Source organism: Dermacentor silvarum, chromosome 8, assembly GCF_013339745.2.
Source record: "Dermacentor silvarum isolate Dsil-2018 chromosome 8, BIME_Dsil_1.4, whole genome shotgun sequence".
Lineage (NCBI taxonomy): Eukaryota > Metazoa > Arthropoda > Arachnida > Ixodida > Ixodidae > Dermacentor > Dermacentor silvarum.
In genome coordinates, this window is record NC_051161.1 from 176,370,817 (window position 1) to 176,392,128 (window position 21,312).

The 21,312-nt window shown below is 52.0% G+C and overlaps 2 protein-coding genes and 1 long non-coding RNA gene across 4 annotated transcripts in view; 1 reads left to right on the forward strand and 2 right to left on the reverse strand.

Moving 5' to 3' along the window:
* The window catches only part of LOC119461867 (transcription factor E3), a 278,465-nt gene that overhangs the window by 72,096 nt on the left and 185,057 nt on the right, over positions 1-21,312 (reverse strand). The window lies entirely within an intron of this gene.
* LOC125947644 (uncharacterized) overlaps positions 1-21,312 on the forward strand; it is an 88,417-nt gene that overhangs the window by 14,858 nt on the left and 52,247 nt on the right. The window lies entirely within an intron of this gene.
* The window catches only part of LOC125947633 (uncharacterized), a 77,322-nt gene continuing 56,762 nt past the window's right edge, over positions 753-21,312 (reverse strand). The window contains exon 3 of the mRNA XM_049672780.1: positions 753-1,381. The gene's annotated coding sequence lies outside the window, so the exon portion shown is untranslated. The remainder of the gene's footprint in view (positions 1,382-21,312) is intronic.

Genomic DNA, 21,312 nt, shown 5'->3' on the forward strand with positions numbered 1-21,312 from the left:
CGTCACCAGGCCGCTACATCTCGCCGCATCGCCGCCTGTATGCCGGCCACACCCGGGGCCGATCTCCCAGCCCATACCCGGGAAACTAAAAGCAGCAACCGATGGAGGTGCGGTTGCTGTACGACGCAATGCCGAAGATCCTCCGCCGCCGACGACGACGACGATTCGCGAATCATCACGACGAGATATCAGCACGCCGCCTAGCAACAGCCTTGACAACACATCGCCGCCGAACGAAGACCTTCCGACGCGACGTAGCAGCAGCAGAGCAAGCCGACGCAGCCGTGATCCGACGCCACGAATCAACCGCAACGCCAGACGCCGGTCTACCGATCTAGACGTGCTCATCGATGGTCATAACGTCACCGCTCTCGTCGACACTGGCGCCGACTATTCAGTTTTCAGTGGCGCGTTCGCCGCCAAGTTAAAGAAGGTGAAGACGGCCTCGCAAGGACCCGATATACGGACAGCGGGAGGTCATCTAATAACGCCGGCTGGAATCTGCACAGCGCGAGTCACGGTAAACAACCGCACTTACCCGACGAGCTTCGTAATCCTGCCGCACTGCTCCAGGGACGTCATCCTAGGCATGGACTTTCTAAACCAACATGGTGCAGTAATCGACTTAAGGTCCAAGTCGATAACGCTTTCAAAACACAAAGCGATACCGCCGGATACAAGCATCAGTTACCATGCCTTGAATGTGCTTGAAGAACAAGTCACCGTTCCGCCTCGCTCAAGCGTAATGATTTCCGTCGGTACCGAAGTGTCTGCAGACATGGAGGGCGTCATCGAGGGCGATCATCACTTACTGCTCGACCGTGAAATTTGCGTCGCTAGAGGCATAGGTGAACTACGCGAAGGGAAAGCAAGAGTGATGCTCACGAACTTCAGCCACGAATATAAGCACATTAACAAAGGCACCACGGTCGCCTACATCGACGAAATAGTACAAGCCAGCAGTGCTTTCGCCTTCACGGATTCCAGTGCACCTTCAACGACGACTGTAGTACCTGAACCAACTTTCGACGTCAATCAGAACCTTCCCAATCATAAGAAACAACAGCTAAAAGCTCTGCTCCTGCAATACAAGGACTGCTTCTCGTCGTCGTCAAAAGTTCGACAAACCCCTGTCGCCAAGCACCGCATTATAACCGACGAATGTGTCCGCCCACTCCGTCAGAGCCCGTACCGAGTTTCGGCGCGCGAACGCGAGGCCATAAGGCAACAAGTCGACGAAATGCTACGCGACGACATCATCCAGCCGTCCAAGAGTCCGTGGGCGTCCCCCGTGGTGTTAGTGAAGAAGAAGGATGGAACCCTACGTTTCTGCGTCGATTATCGTCGGCTCAACAAGATCACGAAGAAGGACGTATACCCCCTCCCACGGATTGACGACGCCTTGGATCGACTCTACAACGCAAAGTATTTTTCGTCGATGGACCTTAAAACTGGCTACTGGCAAATCGAAGTCGACGAGAGGGACCGGGAGAAGACTGCCTTTATAACACCAGACGGACTGTTCGAGTTCAAGGTCATGCCGTTTGGTCTTTGCTCGGCACCTGCGACTTTCCAGCGCGTGATGGATACAGTACTGGCAGGCTTGAAGTGGCAGACTTGCCTCGTCTATTTGGACGACGTCGTTGTGTTTGCCTCAAGCTTCGAAGAACACCTGCGGCGCCTTGAAACAGTTCTTCAAGCAATCAAAACCTCCGGACTCACGTTAAAGCCCGAAAAGTGCCGCTTCGCATATGAGGAGCTGTTGTTTTTGGGCCACGTCATCAACAAGTCTGGAGTGCGCCCCGACCCTCAGAAAACTGCGGCCATCTCCAACTTTCCTCCGCCCGCTGACAAGAAGGCAGTGCGTAGATTTCTTGGACTGTGCGCCTATTACAGGCGCTTCGTCAAGAATTTTTCACGGATCGCTGAGCCACTGACGTATCTCACGAAGGCCGACGTCGAGTTCAAGTGGGAGACGCCGCAAGTCGAAGCATTCGAAGAACTGAAGCGACGCCTGCAATCGCCGCCAATACTTGCGCATTTCGACGAAAACGCCGATACCGAAGTCCACACCGACGCAAGCAGCGTAGGACTCGGCGCCGTGCTTGTGCAGAGGACTGACGGACTAGAAATGGTTGTAAGTTACGCTAGCCGGTCGCTATCGAAGGCGGAAGCAAATTATTCCACAACAGAAAAGGAGTGCCTCGCCATCATCTGGGCTACATCAAAGTTTCGCCCCTACCTCTATGGCAGGCCCTTTAAAGTTGTGAGCGACCACCACGCCTTGTGTTGGCTAGCTAACTTGAAGGATCCTTCAGGTCGCCTCGCACGCTGGAGCCTGAGACTTCAAGCATTCGACATCACCGTCGTTTACAAGTCCGGGCGAAAGCACTCTGACGCCGATTGTTTGTCTCGCGCCCCCGTCGAACCGCCGCCACAAGACGACCAGGATGACGACACTTTCTTGGGACCCATCAGTGCCGACGAATTCGCCGAACAACAACGAGCCGACCCGGAACTAAGGAGCCTTGTAGACTACCTGGAAGGCAAGACCGTCATTGTGCCGAAGGTGTTCAGGCGAGGATTGGCGTCGTTTTTCTTGCAAAACGACATTCTCCTAAAGAAGAACTTCTCGCCTCTCCGAGCCAACTACCTCCTCGTGGTACCCTCAGCATTGCGTCCAGAGGTTCTGCAAGCTCTCCATGACGACCCAACGGCTGGACATCTCGGTTTTTCACGCACTCTCGCGAGGATACAAGAAAAATACTACTGGCCTCACCTCTCTGCCGACGTCGCCCATTACGTAAGGACATGCCGAGACTGTCAGCGACGCAAAACACCGCCGACAAGGCCAGCCGGACTTCTACAGCCAATCGAGCCACCTCGCCGACCGTTCCAGCAGATCGGGATGGACTTACTGGGGCCTTTTCCGACGTCGACGTCCGGGAATAAATGGATCGTCGTCGCTACGGACTACCTCACCCGCTACGCTGAAACAAAAGCCTTGCCAAAAGGCAGTGCCGCCGAGGTAGCCCGATTCTTCGTTGAGAACATCCTCCTGCGTCACGGTGCCCCAGAAGTCCTCATCACCGACAGAGGCACGGCCTTTACGGCAGAACTAACTCAAGCCATTCTGCGGTACAGCCAGACAAGCCATCGCCGCACCACCGCCTACCACCCGCAGACGAATGGCCTTACCGAGCGCCTAAATAAGACCATCGCCGACATGCTGGCAATGTACGTCGACGTCGAACACAAGACGTGGGATGCCATCCTTCCGTACGTGACCTTCGCATACAACACGGCCGTGCAAGAAACGACGCACATGACGCCGTTCAACCTGGTCTACGGAAGGAACCCGGCAACGACGCTTGACGCTATGCTACCAGACGTCGCTGACGAAGAAAATCTCGACGTTGCCACTTATTTGCAGCGTGCCGAAGAAGGTCGACAGCTCGCCCGCCTGCGAATCAAGAACCAGCAGAGGACCGACAGCCGACACTACAATCTACGACGACGCTACGTCGAGTACCAGCCCGGCGACCGTGTTTGGGTCTGGACTCCGATTCGCCGACGAGGACTTAGCGAGAAACTGTTGCGTCGCTATTTCGGACCCTACAAGATTATCCGACGTATTGGCGCACTGGACTATGAGGTCGTGCCAGACGGCATTTCGCAATCACAGCGTCGCCGGGCACGACCTGAAGTCATCCATGTGGTGCGTCTTAAACCTTTCTACGCCCGCTGACGAACTTAGGTACTTTGTTACTTTATTTTTTTTTCCTTTATTACGCGTGGTTTTGTTTATATACGCTTTCACATTTGTTTGTAGCATCGGGACGATGCTTTTTAAGGGGAGGGTATTGACACGTATACATGTTTATCTTTCCACCGGCTAACAAATGTTAAACGTTATCGCTCGGCGCAGGACGCGCCTGTATCAGAAGTTTCTAGAACGTTATCGATGCTTCTTTCCATTGCCTGTTTTCACCGACGCTTCTGTTATCTGATTGCATGACTGACGCGAATTGTCTAGAACTTTCTGGAAGACACGCGGGCATGAGGGATTAATCTAGAACCTTCGATGACTCAGGTATAAAAGCCGACGCGTTTCGCCGCTGATCAGATTTTCGACGATCGCCGACTATGTTCGCAGTTATCGTTGTGCCTTGAGTGTACCTTGCTTTTGTGGGCACAGGTTCGCCCAATAAACAACCAGTTTCGTTGTACAGTTTTACGACTGTTTTCTTCAGCGTCACTACTACGTGACAATATATATATATATATATATATTGTGAGGCGTCGGCCGATGCGATGCCTTTATTTCCGAGCAGCCGCCCGAACCAGAGACGAAGCACCGCACGAGACAAATAATGATGATGAGTCGTATGTACAAATGACGACGACGATATGCACAAATAGCGCTCACACAAGATGATGGGTCGTATGTACAGATGACGACGACGATATGCACAAAATGCGCTCACACTAACTTCCCCCCCCCCCTTCAGGAAAGCAGTCAGCAAGACCGCAAGCTAGAAAGGGTAGGTACGGCGAATGTAGGGTTTCAGGCGAGATACGTGAACGATTTCCGTAGTCCGGCGGCGGCGGTCAGTAGCTGAGCTGACAGGAGTGACGCGGTAGTTAACGGCCGAAGTTTTTTGCAAAACGGTGTAGGGGCCGAGATATCTGTGGAGAAACTTTTCACAGAGCCCCGGTGCGCGAACAGGTGTCCACAAAAGAACTTCGTCGCCTGGGCGGAACGAAGCAACGCGACGCGTCGCATCATAGCGAATGTTCCTTTTCAAGTTTTGTCCTGAATGGTAGCGGTGTTGGCGCGGGCGATTTCACGGCAGCGGGCGATGCGAGCAGCAAATTCTTCAGGAAGAGACTCGGATGGAGCAGCCGGTGCTGAAAGGAGTGTAGTGTCCAAGACGAAAGACGGCGCACGACCGTACACAAGGAAGAAGGGACTCTAATTGGCTGTACGTTGGACGGTAGTATTATACGCAAACGTCACGAAAGGTAGAATGGTGTCCCAGTTGGTGTGATCGGGTCGAACATATATTGACATCATGTCGGACAAAGTTCGCTGAAAACGCTCTGTAAGACAATTTGTTTGCGGATGGTACGCTGATGTGGTCTTATGGGTGGTGTCAGAGGCCTGGAGGACTTCACGAAGCAGATGCGAAAGGAACGTCTGGCCACGGTCACCCAGGAGGACACGAGGGGCACCGTTGCGCAAAACGATACCGTGCACGAAAAACTCGGCGACTTCGGTGGCAGTACCAGAGCGAAGAGCAACTGTCTCAGCATACCGCGGTGGATGATCCACTGCGGTGACGATCCAGCGGTGACCAGCGGGCGTGAGTGGGAGGGGCCCGTACAAGTCTATGCCCACAATTTCGAAGGGGGTGGACGGGCATGGTAGAGGCTGCAGAGGACCGGCTGGAAGGGATGTCGAGCGTTTTCTGTGTTGGCATGATGCGCAGGAGCCAACGTATTTGGCGACAGAGATGGAAAGGCCCGGCCAGAAATAACGCGTTTTGATGCGGTCGCAAGTCTTAAGAAAGCCCAAGTGGCCAGCCGTCGCGTCGTCGTGAAATGCTTCTAATACTTGGAGTCGAAGTGACCGAGGTATGACTGGTACCCACCGGTTACCGAAAGGATGGTAGATTAATCGAAATAACGCTGCACCTTGAAGCTTAAAACGTGAAAGTTGTCGTCTTAAGCGACTGTTGGGGGGTCGTGCCAAGCCAGGAAGTCAGTCGATCAGCGTACGGCAGTATGGGTCAGTACGTTGGAGTGAGACGAGGTCAGTAGACGGAAGAAAGTCAACTGACTGTCCCGGGCTACTGGGCGTGTGCTGAGACGTGTGGCTAGATGGTGACGTGCATACCGAAGGTGAAGCAGGGGCGTTTGGGGACAGCGGGCAGCGCGACAAAGCGTCGGCATCTTGATGTTGTTTGCCGGACCTATACGTGACAGTGAAGTCATATTCCTGTAAGCGCAGTAACCAACCGCCGAGGCGTCCAGACAAGTTTTTCAGAGATGACAACCAACAGAGAGCATGATGGTCGAGAGCATACGGTCGAAATTTTTGTATTGACCACACGATGGCGAGGCATTCCTATTCTGTAATTGTGTAGTTGCGCTCAGCAGGAGAAAGAGCACGACTTGCATAAGCCACGACTTGCTCTTCAGACTTCTGATTCCGCTGCAGCAGGACAGCGCCAATTCCATGCCCACTGGCATCAGTGTGTAGAATAGTAGTTGCATCGAAATGACGGAGCACGGGCCCTGACGTGAGAAGTCGTTTGAGGGTCTGGAATGAGGCTTCACAGTCGTCCGACCACAGAAAGGACGCGCTCGAAGTCAGAAGTTTGTGTAGAGGAGCGGCGATGGTGGCGAAGTCACGGACAAAGCGGCGGAAGTAGGACGCCAATCCCAGAGAGCTGCGGTTGGTGGCGGAAATTGCAGTACTGCAGCGATTTTATCGGGATCAGGCTGGATGCCATGCTGCTTACTCACGACGTGGCCCAATACTTTAATGCTTCGGCTTGCAAAGCGGCCCTTTTTAGTATTGAGTTGGAGACCAGCCTTTGCAAGACACATCAAAACTTGGTCTAGACGTTGCAGGTGCTGGGAGAAACTCGACGAAAAGATATGACAATGTCTTCCAAGTAACAAAGGCATGTCTTCCACTTTAAGCCACGGAGTACTGTATCATAGGTTCAAACGTAGCTGGAGCATTGCACAGTCCAAAAGGCATCACGTTAAACTCGAAAAGGCCATCAGGTGTAGCAAACGCAATCTTTTCTTTATCTTGCTCATGCATTGGAATCTGCCAATATCCGGAGCGCAAGTCGAGGTTCGAGAAATACTCGGCACCTTGTAAGGTATCCAAAGCATCGTTAATACGAGGCATTGGATAAACATCCTTACGGGTAATTTTGTTTAGCGCCCTATAATCGATGCAAAAGCGCACAGAACCATCCTTTTTTTTTAACAAGCACAACAGGAGAAGACCAAGGGCTTTCTGAAGGCCTTATAATGTTGCGTGTCAGCATGTCGTTCACTTGTTCTTCTATAACTTTTCGCTCCGAAGGTGACACACGGTACGGGCGACGGCGAATGATTCGAGAGCCGTCTGTTTCAATACGATGAGTAGTTACAGTGGTCTGACCCAGGCCTCGCGAAGAAACGTCAAAACAAGCTTCATGCTTCATTAAAATGGTGAGGAGTGCATCCGTCTGGGCCGGATTGAGATCTGCACTCACGGTGGCCTTAATAGCACTAGTGTGGCCTTCTGCGGGCGTACAATGCGCGGAAGACGTGGCAGGCGAAACACTGAAGACACATACCGGCGCAGCGTAGGCGAGCTTGGCGACAGTAGACCCTTTCGGCAGTAGTAGTGGCTCAGGAGTCGTATTAAAGGCTGTGAGGTTGGCATAGCCACTCGAGAACCGGACCAAGCAAGAAGCGATGGCGAGTCCTCGAGAAATGCAGCGCTGAGAAGGTACAACCAATGCATCTCCGTCGACAATGTCTGTTGACTCAAGGGTAAGAACACGTTCTTCGTCTGGTTGGTTAATAAAATCCGCTGCTGCAATGAGGTTGGGACACGGGGAATCGAAAACGGAATAAGTCTCGGTGTCGCTGATGTGGATCCTTGGGTCGCCGCACGAAATTAGTGCAGAAGCAGCGGACAGGAAGTCCCATTCTAATATCATCTGATGAGCGCACGTCGAAAGCACCGAAAGTTGCACATGATGACGACTACCGTCTATCAGGACGCGAGCTGTGCACTGTCCGGTAGGGAAGATGGGAACGTCATTGGCACCACATAGGACCGGACCAACATACCGCGTTTGCACTTTTCGCAGACGGAAGCACAGTTCACGGTGTATAACGGAAATAGCGGCTCCAGTATCTACATGGGCGTCGACGGCAACACCTTCCACACAAACTGAGAGCAAACTGGCGGGGCTAGCAGGAGGAATTGGGACAGTCCGATACGATGCAGTTTCTCCTACGAAAATTGCAGCTTCTAGTTTTCTGAACGGGTGTCCACAACATGGGAAGCAGCACGCAAGGGCGATGAGGAACGGCGGTAAGGTGAAGGAGAGCGACGCCGGGGCGAGCGGGATGCTCGAGCCATGTCCTGGGAAGGTGAAGGAGAGCGACCAGAAGAGGTTGTGTACGGTCTGGGAACGTACGAATCTAGCCCTGGTATCCTGTCTCGCTCAAAGGTGTCGTAGCCTCGCCTTTCACCTGGGTGACGCCCGGGAACGTAGGAGTCTAACCTAGGTGCACTGTCTCGCTCAAAGGTAGCATAGCCCCGCCTTTCATCTTGCTGACGCCGACGGCACAAGCGAGAAATGTGGCCGCGAATACCGCAGTAGAAACAAACAGGGCGCGACGACCGCCACGGAGAGTAGTACGGCTGTGCAGGAGTATTCGCTGCCAGCGAAGCTAGGGGGTCGCGGTAAGTTTCGGCACGTGGAGACTGAACGGTCGAGGGAGGCCGGGAGGCAATTTCGGCATAACTTGGCGGACGAAATGGTTCAGTAGACTTGTCCATTTGGCCGTGTTTCATCCACGCCAGTTCGTCCTTGATGATGTCACGCAGTCCAGAAGGAGCGGGGCGAACGGTTGCAAGCGTCGCAGGTCCAGAAAGGTGTCCGTGAAGTTTCTTCCTGATGAGAGTGCGTATCAGGGCTCGCAACTCAGCATCACCGTTGAGACGAGGGTCGCAAGAGGCGCGTGGCAGGCGTATAGCCTGGAGCGTGTCTAGGCGTTGGCATGCTGTGATAATATCACCAACGCAGTTTGGACTCTGCATGACAAGAGCATTAAAGGCGACAGTGTTGATGCCCTTCAGTACGTGGCGAACGCAGTCAGCCTCCGCCATGTCACTCTGTGCGCGGCGGCAGAGAGCGAGCACGTCCTCAATTTAGGACTCGTCCTGTTCTTGGATGCGCGTTGCCAGCCTCTGTTTCGCGACTTCGGAGCGTCCAGATGACATGCCGAATATCTGGCGAAATTGCTGGGTGAATGATGGCCAGTCCGAAAAGTCACTTTCGCGGTTAAAAAACCACGTCTTCGCAACTTCGGTTAGGTAAAAAGCGACATACCGCAATTGGTGCCTGTCGTCCCAATGATTGACGTCGCTGGCTCTGTTGTAGTGATGGAGCCAATCTTCGACGTCGTCGTCGCGGAGGCCGGCAAAGACGGGAGGATCTCGGTGTTTGGTGTTCACCGTCCAGGTAGGCCCAGCGGGCTGAGCAGAGGTGGTAGCAGCACTGGTGGATGGGTTGGTTTCTGCCATCACCGTGGTAGGCGACAGCAAACGACGACCGGATCGGAGCTCCAGGGGAATCGGGAAAGTAAGAGGACGTGGAAATCGAAAGCACTCTCCACCACTTGTGAGACGTCGGCCGATGCGATGCCTTTATTTCCGAGCAGCCGCCCGAGCCAGAGACGAAGCACCGCACGAGACAAAAGATGATGATGAGTCGTATGTACAGATGACGACGACGATATGCACAAAATGCGCTCATAATATATATATATATATATATATATATATATATATAAATGTTGCTATAAAATGTACCTGTTTCACTCTATGCCAGTTTGGCAATGAAATATGCTGCAGAAAGATTTACACATAAGGTTTACTTTCTCTCCTGCATTGACTCCCATCCTTATTATGATGTGGCAGTTGTATCTAGCGCAGTTATCCAGAACAGAGCGTGCTGCTGCAATGTTGAGGCCAAACGTCAGCGAAGAGCCGCCGAGCTCGAGTTGTGGGAGGGCGATGTTGACGCCAAACGTCAACGTCGTCTAGACCTCCAGGTACGCGATAACGGTGGTGCACGCCTCGGCAACGCTAGCGCCAACGTCCCCGGTGCGACGGCCAGGTTTCAAAGCGAGTTTCTGAACCAGAACTTGGAAGCCAGCTGAAGTGCATGTGACCAGTTGTGGTTCGAGCACAACGTGGTACTCGTCAGTACAATTCGTTCAGAGGAACACCGAAGAAACACACAAGCTTCGATTACCTCCCCGATAGGGGACACCAATTACTTCCACCGATGCAGGAGAACCCACAAGTGATTCGAGAAACCTCGGCCCACGGAACGCATTGTGAATAGGAAGAACCCGTTCGCGCCGGCGACACGCACAGCTGCGAGCGAAAGGAGGGCAGCGGAACGGGTCGCGCATAATTGGAGGAGAGCTTTCTTTCAAACAGCGGGACGCGTTGGCCTTTCAGCTGCGCCACAGAAACGAAGCAGCGAGCAATGTCGAAGAACGCGGCGTTAAAAGACTGTTCATGTAGCGCGACAACAGCATCGCGATATAAATGAGAACGCCACTGCCCGAGCTCTTAAAGGAGAAAGATTCCACAAAAAGGGGTAAGAACGCAGGGTAGTATCAAAAAACACTTCAAGTCAAAAAAGTCGCAGTTTCGCCCGAAAGGCATCGATTGCGATAGCTAATTAGTAGAGATCTATACGAAGCAAGGATAGTAGTTGAATTGGCCGTATCAAGTTGTAAATATTCGCTTACTAACTAAACAAGCACGGTGTGACGCGCGCACAGGTAAACATGACCACATCTCGCTCGATGACAGCGGTAAGTCGCTGTGAAAACGCCGGAGTGAGAAAGCGCCAGCTGCAGCGGGCAAATTGACCTTCGCGCTTTCTCTCGTCTCGCTTCAATGCGAACGTCAAAAGCAAAACGAAGCTACGGCACTTGGCGTCCCCATCGCAGATCGCTTTGAAGATGAGGGCCGTGCGGGCGCGCACTTCGCCCACATCGCTTTCAAGATACGGCGCCCACGCAGCCGCGCTGTGAGCAGCAGCCGTATATAACATACGGGAGCAGAGTCGCGCATAGATCCGCCATCTTGCCCACCAACGCATCCGTGCTAATCAGCAAAGCCACTCCTCTCGAATGCAGGATACGGTGCTGGGCTTTAGCCAAGTGTGCCTGCTTCTTCATTCCGCGAAAGTCAGGTGGCGCGGCGGGCGGCAATGCTGCCCATAGAAACTATGGTGCAGGCGTAACCGTGAAGTTCGCTTTCCCTCAAAAGGATACTTTTTGCGCATGTGACCAGATTTGGCGAATAGGGGGCGTGAGCGGCGCATTCAATCAGATGTGCAATTGTGCTCCCCAAGGGGAGCATATACAGTAACTCTACAGCCGACGGAGTAGACCGCGCCCCTCCCTCTCGCCCCGGCCAGGCTGCAGGCCTGGCCTGCCTCGCGTTTTCTACATTAAGCCGCGATTGCCGGCTCACCCTCGTACGCTTTCCCTCGCACACACAGCATACGGCGACGATTTTATCGCCGTTGGACTTTATGCGGAACCTCACGGCGACGGCAGAAATGCGCTTGGAGTGTCCATATAATTGCTATCGCAATAATAGCAGTAATAGCTTCAAAGGGGGTACTCGCCATATCCCTCCGAAAGCGGGGCACCAGTTCTCTTGTACATCCATTCCCGCTCCGCATGCCGCACGCGTCCTCGTTAATATCCTACGGGACTGTACTGTTTTCAAGCATGAACGCCTCGACATACAAGCGAATGCGGAGGCGACGAGTCGGTGACTGCGATGGATGTTAAGTGACAAAAGGGGCGTACCATTTTAAGAAAAAAAAAATCAAAGAAAAAGCGGCCGCCGCGTGCGAATGCGATACGGGACCAGAAGTAGCATTTGACGCAGCGCAGGCATTTTTTCTTTTCGGACCAATGAAGAAACACGATGAAGGGGGAGAGGGTGACATGGTGATGAATGACGGAGATAAAAACTATGATCGCAGTAACCGACAGCCTTTCAATCGACCTCTGTGCGCGGAGCAGCCTTTGCTAATTCGGTAAAAAATTAAATTATGGGGTTTTACGTGCCAAAACCACGATCTGATTATGAGGCACACCGTAGTGGGGGACTCCGGAAATTTGGACCACCTGGGGTTCTTTAACGTGCACCTAAATCTAAGTACACGGGTGTTTGCGCATTTCGCCCCCATCGAAATGCGGCCGCCGTGGTAGGGATTCGATCCTGCTACCTTGTGCTCTGCTAATTCAGTTCAATTTACATTTGAGGGCACTAAAAGCGCGGCACGTTAGCCGGCAGTCACGAGGTATTTTTTAAATTACGCGCACTTTAAAGAAAGGCTGGAAAAACATTCAACAGGACAGTTATCTTAGCACAGATGAAATAATCGGATGTTTTGAACAAGCGCTACAACTTTCGTATTTAGGATTTTTCACTAGAGTCAATAATTAAAAAGTTAATTGTGTAATCTGTTAATTACCCAGCTTGGCGGATTGAAAAAATTATCATTACGTGCTCCATACAGCTCAGAACAATAGTGCGCCAATATGACACGCGGTAGCGCCTATGTTTCTATTTTTAATACTTGGCTAAAGTAGGCTGAAACACCCTGTATATGATCACTCCACGAAATCGTTATTTATGTATTCGTGCTTGAGAATATCCCTAAGAATTCCCTGTCTACGTTGCCGTAGGCTCCTTTAATATCTAGAAATGCCATCCATAAAGGTCTATCCTGAGCAACTACTATAATACATTCTCCTCTAAGCGTCTACCTGCATGGGGCGGTATTCTGTAAGAGTCTACCTAGTGGACTGTCCATTTCGGCTGTCGCTGATTGGTTGCTGCTTGACGTGGAGGAAAAAGAGTGGCTGGCACCTTCCTGCACATCAAGCAGCAGCCAATCAGCGACAGCCGAAATGGACAGACCACTAGGTAGACTCTTACAGAATACCACCCCTGATCTGAACCCATTCTGCAGTTCCCCCAGTACATCATTTTTTTCCACCCACTTGAAGTGTTGTTAATTTAAAGGCTTGCATTGCCATTCCGAATATCACCGACGTTATTGTAACTGGCCTGTGGGAGCTCGTCTTATCGTTATCACCTTTGCTTTTGCATACAAGGTTCCGCTTGGTTTCCAGCCGGCATTTTCTTGGTTCTAATCGATCGTTCTTTGGCATTAGTCAGCAGAGCCTCGCTCTTAACCGAGCGGTATTGAGTCGGGTCCTGCGGCGCTATTAGGGAGATTTCCAGTAAAGGTTACCTATGCTCTCAGGCTTCTCTGTTGTTGCTGGGTCTGTTTGAGTCGGAGCTACGCTTTCTTTTGTGCCGAAGTTATCCCTAATAACGTCTGTGATGTACCGCATCGTCTCCTGTTACCGTCTTCATCCCTTAAAGTCGTTCCCGAATAATGTAGAGCTCGTATTTAGAGCGTTGTTACTCGTCACCGAGCGAAGGAGCGCGGCGACGACGATGAGATTAGCGAAGCGCCACACTTCGTTTGCCGCGAAACACGAGCTGCGCTCAAATCTCGCATTGGGGATTTATTGCCCCTGAAGGGGGGCGTACCGTTTCAAATACAATGCAATAAAAAGCTATCTGATAACAAAATTTACAAACATACGGGCGGCGTTTCCAAACACAATACAATCAAACGCAAGTAGAAAGCCGCCACAGCGCCAATCGCAAGACCTGCACTCCGCCGGCGCGCAAGCGCAGACACCGCAGTAGGCGAGGAGGACCGCCCCCCCCCCCCCCCCCCCCCCAATATTTTGTGGCCCAGTGCAAAGGCAAGGCAGCTTCTTGTCCCCTGCTCTGATGAGAGCCAGGCACCGAGTTGTCGCTCTTATTAGCCACCAAGTTGTGTGGCAAAACACGGACATTTCCGTCAGCGCGGAGTATAGACCAACAGGCCCACCTAACAACGGAAGCAACACACAAAGCACCGTACAGAAGTGTTCCTGCAAGAGGAAGCCGAGTTGCTGTTGCAATATTTCCGGCGGCCCAAGATATCCCCGTTGGATACCGATTGTTTCATTCCCTCGATGTGGCGTTGTTCACAGATCAATCGAACGTCGCCTATTCGTTCTCTCTCTAGACCTGCGCGCACAAGAGCTCCAGTGCAGAGATCCTCGTGAATGAAGCACGATGCGCGTGGCCTTCGACGCCTCATCACGTCGACGCAGTGCGTCCGCCATCAAGAGCGAGAATGTTCCGAAGCGAGCGCAGCTATAAATGCAGCTCTGCCAAAAGAGAGCAGAAGAAGGCGATGCTCAGCAGGCACTGCCGGACACGATTAATACGCGAAGTGTACGGGAACGACTGCTTACGCGCATTCCTCTCATGTTTGCGACTGCTCTTTCAGTAGTCGGCTGAGTGGGCATTTTCCCAGAATTTCCAAGGTTTTCCCCGAATGCTTTTATTAAATTCCCTGGCCTCTATGACACCGCAAATGTAGGCACAATAATAAAAAAAAATGGTGGTTACTGCCATCCCACAATTTTGAACTGCTACCAGTAAGCTGGAAGTTGGAGTGCGCTGAGATTCGACTGAGTCATGCATGCGAAACACATGTGCATTCACGCGTTTTACGCATGTTCCAACCACCCGGCCAGACTCACACCCACAAAACCAGCAAAAGGCACCACAATTGGAAGATTGCGTAGGTTCCGCTGAAACCATCGCATCCTTCTGCCATAACCACTGAGATACAAATTTCCAAATTCAAAACAGGTGGACTGAAAATTCCCCGCTGCCCCCGAATTTCACAGAACCGTTTTATATGTCCGAGATCATACCCTAAAAATACGTGATTACCGGTCCAGGACATGCTTGTTGGATAGTTTTCCATAGTGCACAGAGGAATGGAAGAAGCTGCGCGAAGAGCAAATACGCTGCCAAAATGAAGAGTTGTTTATATCCATGCTGTAACGCCCAAGGGGTCATTCCCAAATTAAAAATAAAATAAGAAATGGCAAATTCCCCAGAGGCACCTTGAAAAAGAAAAAAAGACCCCCCCCCAGTGCAACATTTAAAAGCACCAATTGCACAATGTGCAACGAAGTCTAAAGAGAACAATCCCGCCAGGCACTATAGGCGAGAACTGGGCACAGCTGTGCCCTGCACTTTTATGGCGGTTGAGGCTCGTAAATGCGACGAGCAAGAGCTGCGCCACTGGGTTCCGTCGATGTCGTGACCCGACAGCCGAGACGAGCTGGTGTCGCATCCCGTTTCACGGCCACCGATGCTCACGATAAGGACACGCCGTTTCAAGGACCACAACGCGCCACGACACGGCGCGTTGTGTCGAACGACTCTTTCTCGGAGAAATGAAACCAGGTGCTTCCCTACAGCAGCGCGACTGGTTTCTGCAGGCTGAACCGTGACACCATCGAAAGCCACGTGGATCGGTGCACGAGGCGCGCCGCCGCTGACAGCGCGACAAAAAAGCGCGTTTGGCTGCAACCATTCCTGGAGCTCCACTCCACCGGCGGGCCAAGCGCTCGTCTTTACTGGGCCTTAAATAAAGGTTCCTCCTGCTGCGCGGCGCAAGGCCCGAGGAACGCAACTCGTGTGCTGAGCAGATGCTGACTAACCGTCTATACCCACACCGCCCTTGTGTGCTTTCGCATTGCAATGCGAAAGCACAGCCGCATTACGCCAAAAATATGGTACCAAAAATGGCCGACGGCGCAAGGAGTAAAAACACTCTTTCTGAGGGAGGTTCCTGTAAACAAAGTAACTTAATGGCAAAGAAAGTATGTGAGAATCGAACCCGGGGTGCCAGACGAGCACGCTTGCCCGACGCCTGCACGGTTCTGGCTGACTAAAGGTGTGCCTAGTGTTTCACCTACCCTTCTAATAGCCAGGTAGGCCCTGGAGGAGGACCTTCCAATGGGTATGGAGTGCACTAAGTTCCTGAGCTTAGCAGTTACGGCGCAAGCCCGACCTCCTCTGGCGAGGATGAGTGGAAGACGTCGCCACATCCACGAACCCTACCGATGTCATCCTCTTACAGGATTGCAGCCCTTCTTTTGCCGGCTACAGCACGCTCTCGGGTATCTCCTCCTGCGGGAGCCTTAGTTTCGAAACGAGTTCGCATGCATATGACTAGCAGCGACATCCCTCATCAAATAATATTGGAAATAATTACGCAAGGAAAACGCAGCGAGAGTCTGTTTATACTTGGTGTGTACAGTTCCCCCCGTATACTGTTTTCACCGCCTATTAACAGAATTTCCTAGTTTTGGACGGGTTTGCTGTGGTATGCGACTTTAACGCTCCGCATACAGCATGGGATCACATTAAATCGCAGGCTAAAGGGACCCGCTTATGGAACGCCATCTGTAACATGAGATACACACTACTCAGCGACCCCCCATCGTATCTCGTGACCTGACCTTCGTGCGCAATACTGGCCCAGTCGTTGCGCCTTTAGAGGAGCACCTTGGTAGTGACCACTACATTGTGGCGACCACCTTGCCACTACGCGGTGGCCCGAGCGAAATGTGCGCATTGCGGATTGGCCGAAATTCGGGGAACGCCACCTGAAGGCCAGGGGTACGAACTTGACTCTCTCGCACACTATCTACCACAACCGAGACACCCGCATTTACTTGATCTTTGGGACGCCCGGAGAGAGTTGATACGGCGATGGAAACGACAACGCCTGAACCGCACATTTATATACACGCAAATCCCAGGAGTATGCATGCGGGGAATAACTGGCGATGATCTCGCGACCGCCTCTCAGGCACCATGAGCACAACAAGAAATTAAGTGGTGCGTGGGCAACTCTTCTCTAGCTTTAACTTTGCTTTCCTAAACTGGCTGGTTCTTGCCCAAACTTTGTCGGCGCGCAGTCTAGGCCACTCCGACGTAGCGTTGACGCCACGCCAGTGCAGTATCCGGCGTTCGTTGAGATGCGACATGCTGCGCGCCGTCACCCAGAATGCAAGATGGGCTGGTGGCGGCGCGTGCGGCGAGGCACACACGTTGGCCTATAGTTCGCGCCACCGTAACGTGACGAACCTGGCGTCGCCAACCTCCACCGACGCTGCATCGGACTATAAAGTGGCCGGGAGTGACGGTTCGGCTGTCCCATAATCACGAGGCGCGCGGCGACACGGAGCTTTTATCCTGTGCAGTGACGTCATATCCGCTGCTGTGGCGCGGCTGTTGCGGCACGCGCATGTTGCGAGGGTGGTGCGGCCGGGAGGCTCTGCAATGCTTGGCTGTGGCGAGGGTAACCTGGGAGAGGGTGGTAACCTCGCCGAGCAATGACGTCACGTGCGTCGCCTCCGCACAGCTGGTGCGAGGCGTTGCTAGGCGACGCACGTGACGTCATCGCTCGGCGAGATTTTCCAGCGTTCAACTGACGGCAAATGCCCAGGTTAAACAGCTTCGCTGTTAAAACGTCGTTGATTCGCTCACCCCACCAAAACAAAGCGAAAAACATTGTAACAGCTACACATCCTAATACACTATGCATCGACACTCCTCAGGGAGCTAAGCATTTCATACCCACAGGCCCTGACTATACAACGAACGAGGCCAACGAATTGGCAGACATCAATCACAGCTGACGAGTGCGGGTGGTCTTACAAGATCTACGCCGCAACACGGCACCGGGAGTCGACTCGCCACCTGATATTAACCACCCCACCATATCTTCAATGAATGCTGGCGCTTCCCCAAGCATAGCGACACGCCGACATTACACTGATCCCCAAACCGGGCAAACCTGTAAAGGTTGAAAACTTACGGCCTAACATCCTGCATTGGCAAGCTCATGTACTCTTGCGGCGTCTGCAGCCCTTCCTCGAAGAAAAATCACTTGCCTCATTCTCAATTCGGATATCGAGCTCATCTATCTGCCAAAGATGTGCTTTTACAATTACCGGAGGAAGTCGTGGAACCTCCGCCCAAACGAGAGCACTCATCGCCTTGGACCTGAAAGGGGCATTCGATAATGTTGAACACGACTTGATCCTTCGCTATGTTGCAGAGTCGCACTGTGCAAGTCGTATGTATCCGCGCATGTCATCGACATCATCGATCCGGAACGACCCGCCTTGTAGGACAACCCAGGGCTCAGTTCTTTCCCCCACTAATATCGCGCTTGCAGGGCTACTCGACCAGATCTCCGATGTCACCCACGATTTCTTGCGGACGACATTAGACAGTTTTAGTATAGCGTTAGCAACTAACAGCGTACGCTAAACAGCGCACGTTTTAGTTGGCCTGCGACATCTTCCGATCTCAGAGGCCATCGTCGCGCCTATCTCTCGACTGATAGGTGGCGCTGACATATCTCGAAGGATTCCGTCGTTAGGCTTCGTGTCGTTTGAAACGAGAAGCGACAAGGTCGATCCACATAGGTCGCGAAGCTTCGGGCGAAAAGCGGTTCAGAACCAATTGTCACCGACATCAGCAAGGGTGGTTATGGGGGCAGTGATTGAAGCGCGGCTACGTTCGGAGGGAATAAACACAGGGAAAGAAAAATGCGTCTTTTAATTAAAGCGAGGTGCAGTTAGATTCATTCAACGAAAATAAAATTCCTAATTCATTTTATATACGCATGGCGAGAAAAGAAGATACAACTATTTTACTTGATCATTTTCAATAAATACCTTTTTATTGCGATATCAATTATATGGACACTCAAAAGCAGATTTCTGCCGTCGGCGTCGCCGTGAGGTTCCGTATGATGTCAATGGAGATGAAATCGTCGCCGCGCGCCGAACGCTGTATGTGCGAGTGAAAGGGCGCGAGGGGCGCGCGCTCTCAGGGGGAGTGAACGCACGGCGGAGAACAAACGCGCGTTCTGCGCCGTGCTCGCTTAAGGGCTGCAGAAGTAGGCGTCTCTTTCCTCCTTTACAATCACCATATATGTAGAGAAAACGCGCCTTCTTCCGACGCGCGAGAGGCCGTGGGGGATGGGGGGGAGGGAAGGGAGGAGACGTTTAGCTGCGGCACCAAGTGCCTATTTATATCAGAGGCTCCGGCAACAGTCACCAACGCCGCACGCATTTTGAGCGAACGCGGGCAAAACGCCGACGGCGTCGACAACAGTTCGGCGTGTTGCCGGTGCTGCTGCATGTCCAAGTTTATACACCTGAGAAAGCTAATATCATTACTCCATATAGCTCTCTACAAATTTGCCATCGCAATTGATGCTTCGCCTTTCAGGTGAAACTGCGACAACTTTTTTCAGCGCCCACCGTGAGAGCGCCCATCGATGGCGGCGGGCGTTGACGCCGCTATCACTTGCAATGCAACGCAGCTCTTGGAGTGCGTGGCACGCTCGTAAAGTTCACATTTTACAATACTCCCCCCTCACATGTGTTGTTTTGCATGTCAACGTTTGTCTTAATTAGGTGATGCGGGTAGTTTTATTGTTTCTTAACCTGGGGAGTCAAAAGTAGCTAGTTGCGACTGTCAGCTACTTGTTTAGTTGTTTTCGTGCGACAGCGCTGGCCGACGGGCTTGGCGTCCGACGAAAGGACGAGCACTCTACGCAATCTACGCCCAAAGCGTTCGTCAGTCTCCAAAGAACGTATGTTCCGTGCAGCGATGCAATTTCGACAGCCGTACGGCTGACCTTTTCCTGCATCGCTTTCCGCACTGAAAGCTCGGAACCCCCATCAAGTCGAATGGCGGGGCATTTGAATATACAGCTCTAATGGCAGGCCTCCGAAAACAAATTTCGCGTCTATGAGAACAAAATGACGTCACTTCTGTTTTCAACGGATATGACGTAAAATTATTTTTTCTTCCGCCGGAAGTGTTCCCTCATCACACAGATGGCGCTAAGCCCCATCAACCGCCGATAAGCCGCCATGTTTTGAACGTATGGGCTTCTATGGAAGCTTCGCTACCAGGTGTATTTACCTTGGAAGTGATCTCGAAAACTCCACAAGGTTATCCATAATACACTGTCGTCGAAGCGGCCCGAGACTAAGCGAAAGCTGTTTATGCAGTCATTTGCTACGAACGAAGCGAATTCTACAAAAAGTTGTCACAGTTTCACCCGAAAGGCGAAGCATCAATTGCGATAGCAAATTTCTAGAGAGCTATAGGGAGTAATGATAGTAGCTTTATCAGCTGTATAAACTTGGACATGCAGCAGCACCGGCAACACGCAGAACTGTTGCCGAGGCCGTCGGCGTTTTGCCCGCGTTCGCACAAAACGCGTGCGGCGTTGGTAACTGTTGCCGGAGCCTCTGGGGGCGGCTCAGAGGTTTTCGACGATGATAAGTGGTTCTTGAGGGAAAGGGAAAGGTTGGCGCTATCTTCTGCAGCCCTTGAGGGAGCACGGCTCCGCACATCGGAAGAAGGCGCGTTTGCTCTACATATATGGTGATTGTAAAGGGGGAAAGAGACGCCTACTTCTGCAGCCCTTAAGGGAGCACGGCGCAGAACGCGCGTTTGTTCTCCGCCGTGGGTTCACTCCCCGTGAAAGCGCGCGTCCCTCGCGGCCTTTCACTCGCACATACAGCGTTCAGCGCGCGGTGACGATTTCATCTCCATTGACGTCATACGGAACCTCACGGCGACGGCAGAAATCTGCTTTGGAGTGTCCATATAATTGCTATCGCAATAAAGAATCACCGCATATCCACGACGTGAATGATGATGAGTGGGCGAAGCACCGGGGGATCATTCGGGTAAACCAGACCTACGGACGAGAGAGAAAGAGCGCGCGTCGGAAACGAACGCAGACGCGTAGACAGGGAATTGTTATGGGATATTCTTCAATACGAAGGCATAGATGACGATTTCGTGGAGCTGCTGAGGGAGGTATATAGAGAGACAACCAAGTGGTATGGGAAGGTCGAAAAGGAAATGAAATGGTGGTAATTCACTAAGGATGCCCTCTGTCATCATTGTTGTTCACGCTTTATGTCAAGGGTATAGAAAGACGACTGGAAAACGGCGAATTAGGTTTTGATTTATTCTACATGCCTAATGGACAAATGGTGCAACAGAAGGTCCCTGGACTGATGTACGCAGACGACATTGTGCTACTAGCGGACAATAAAAAAGATTTACATATATCTGTGCGAATGCAGCGACAAATCTAGGCCACAGAGAAATCAGGAATTATGATCTTTAATGAAGAGACGAGTAACTTCGTGGTGTCAATTGAACAGCAAGTAATACCCATAGTGAAGCAATACAAGTACCTCGGCGTACACATAAACGAAAGAATTACTCAAGCAACCACCAAGATAACTTGAAAATAAAGGGGAAGCGGAATGCAGAATAATGAATAATGAAACACAGAGCACTATGGGGCCACAATAAGTATGAGGCGGTGTGTGGAATCTGAAAAGGAGAAATGGTGCCAGCGCTAACATTCGCAAATGCCATTCTATGCTTAAAATCGGATATCTTGTCGGGTTTGGAAGTTAATTAAAAAGATCAGTAGGCCGGTTGGCTTTGGGATCCCACGGTAATACCAC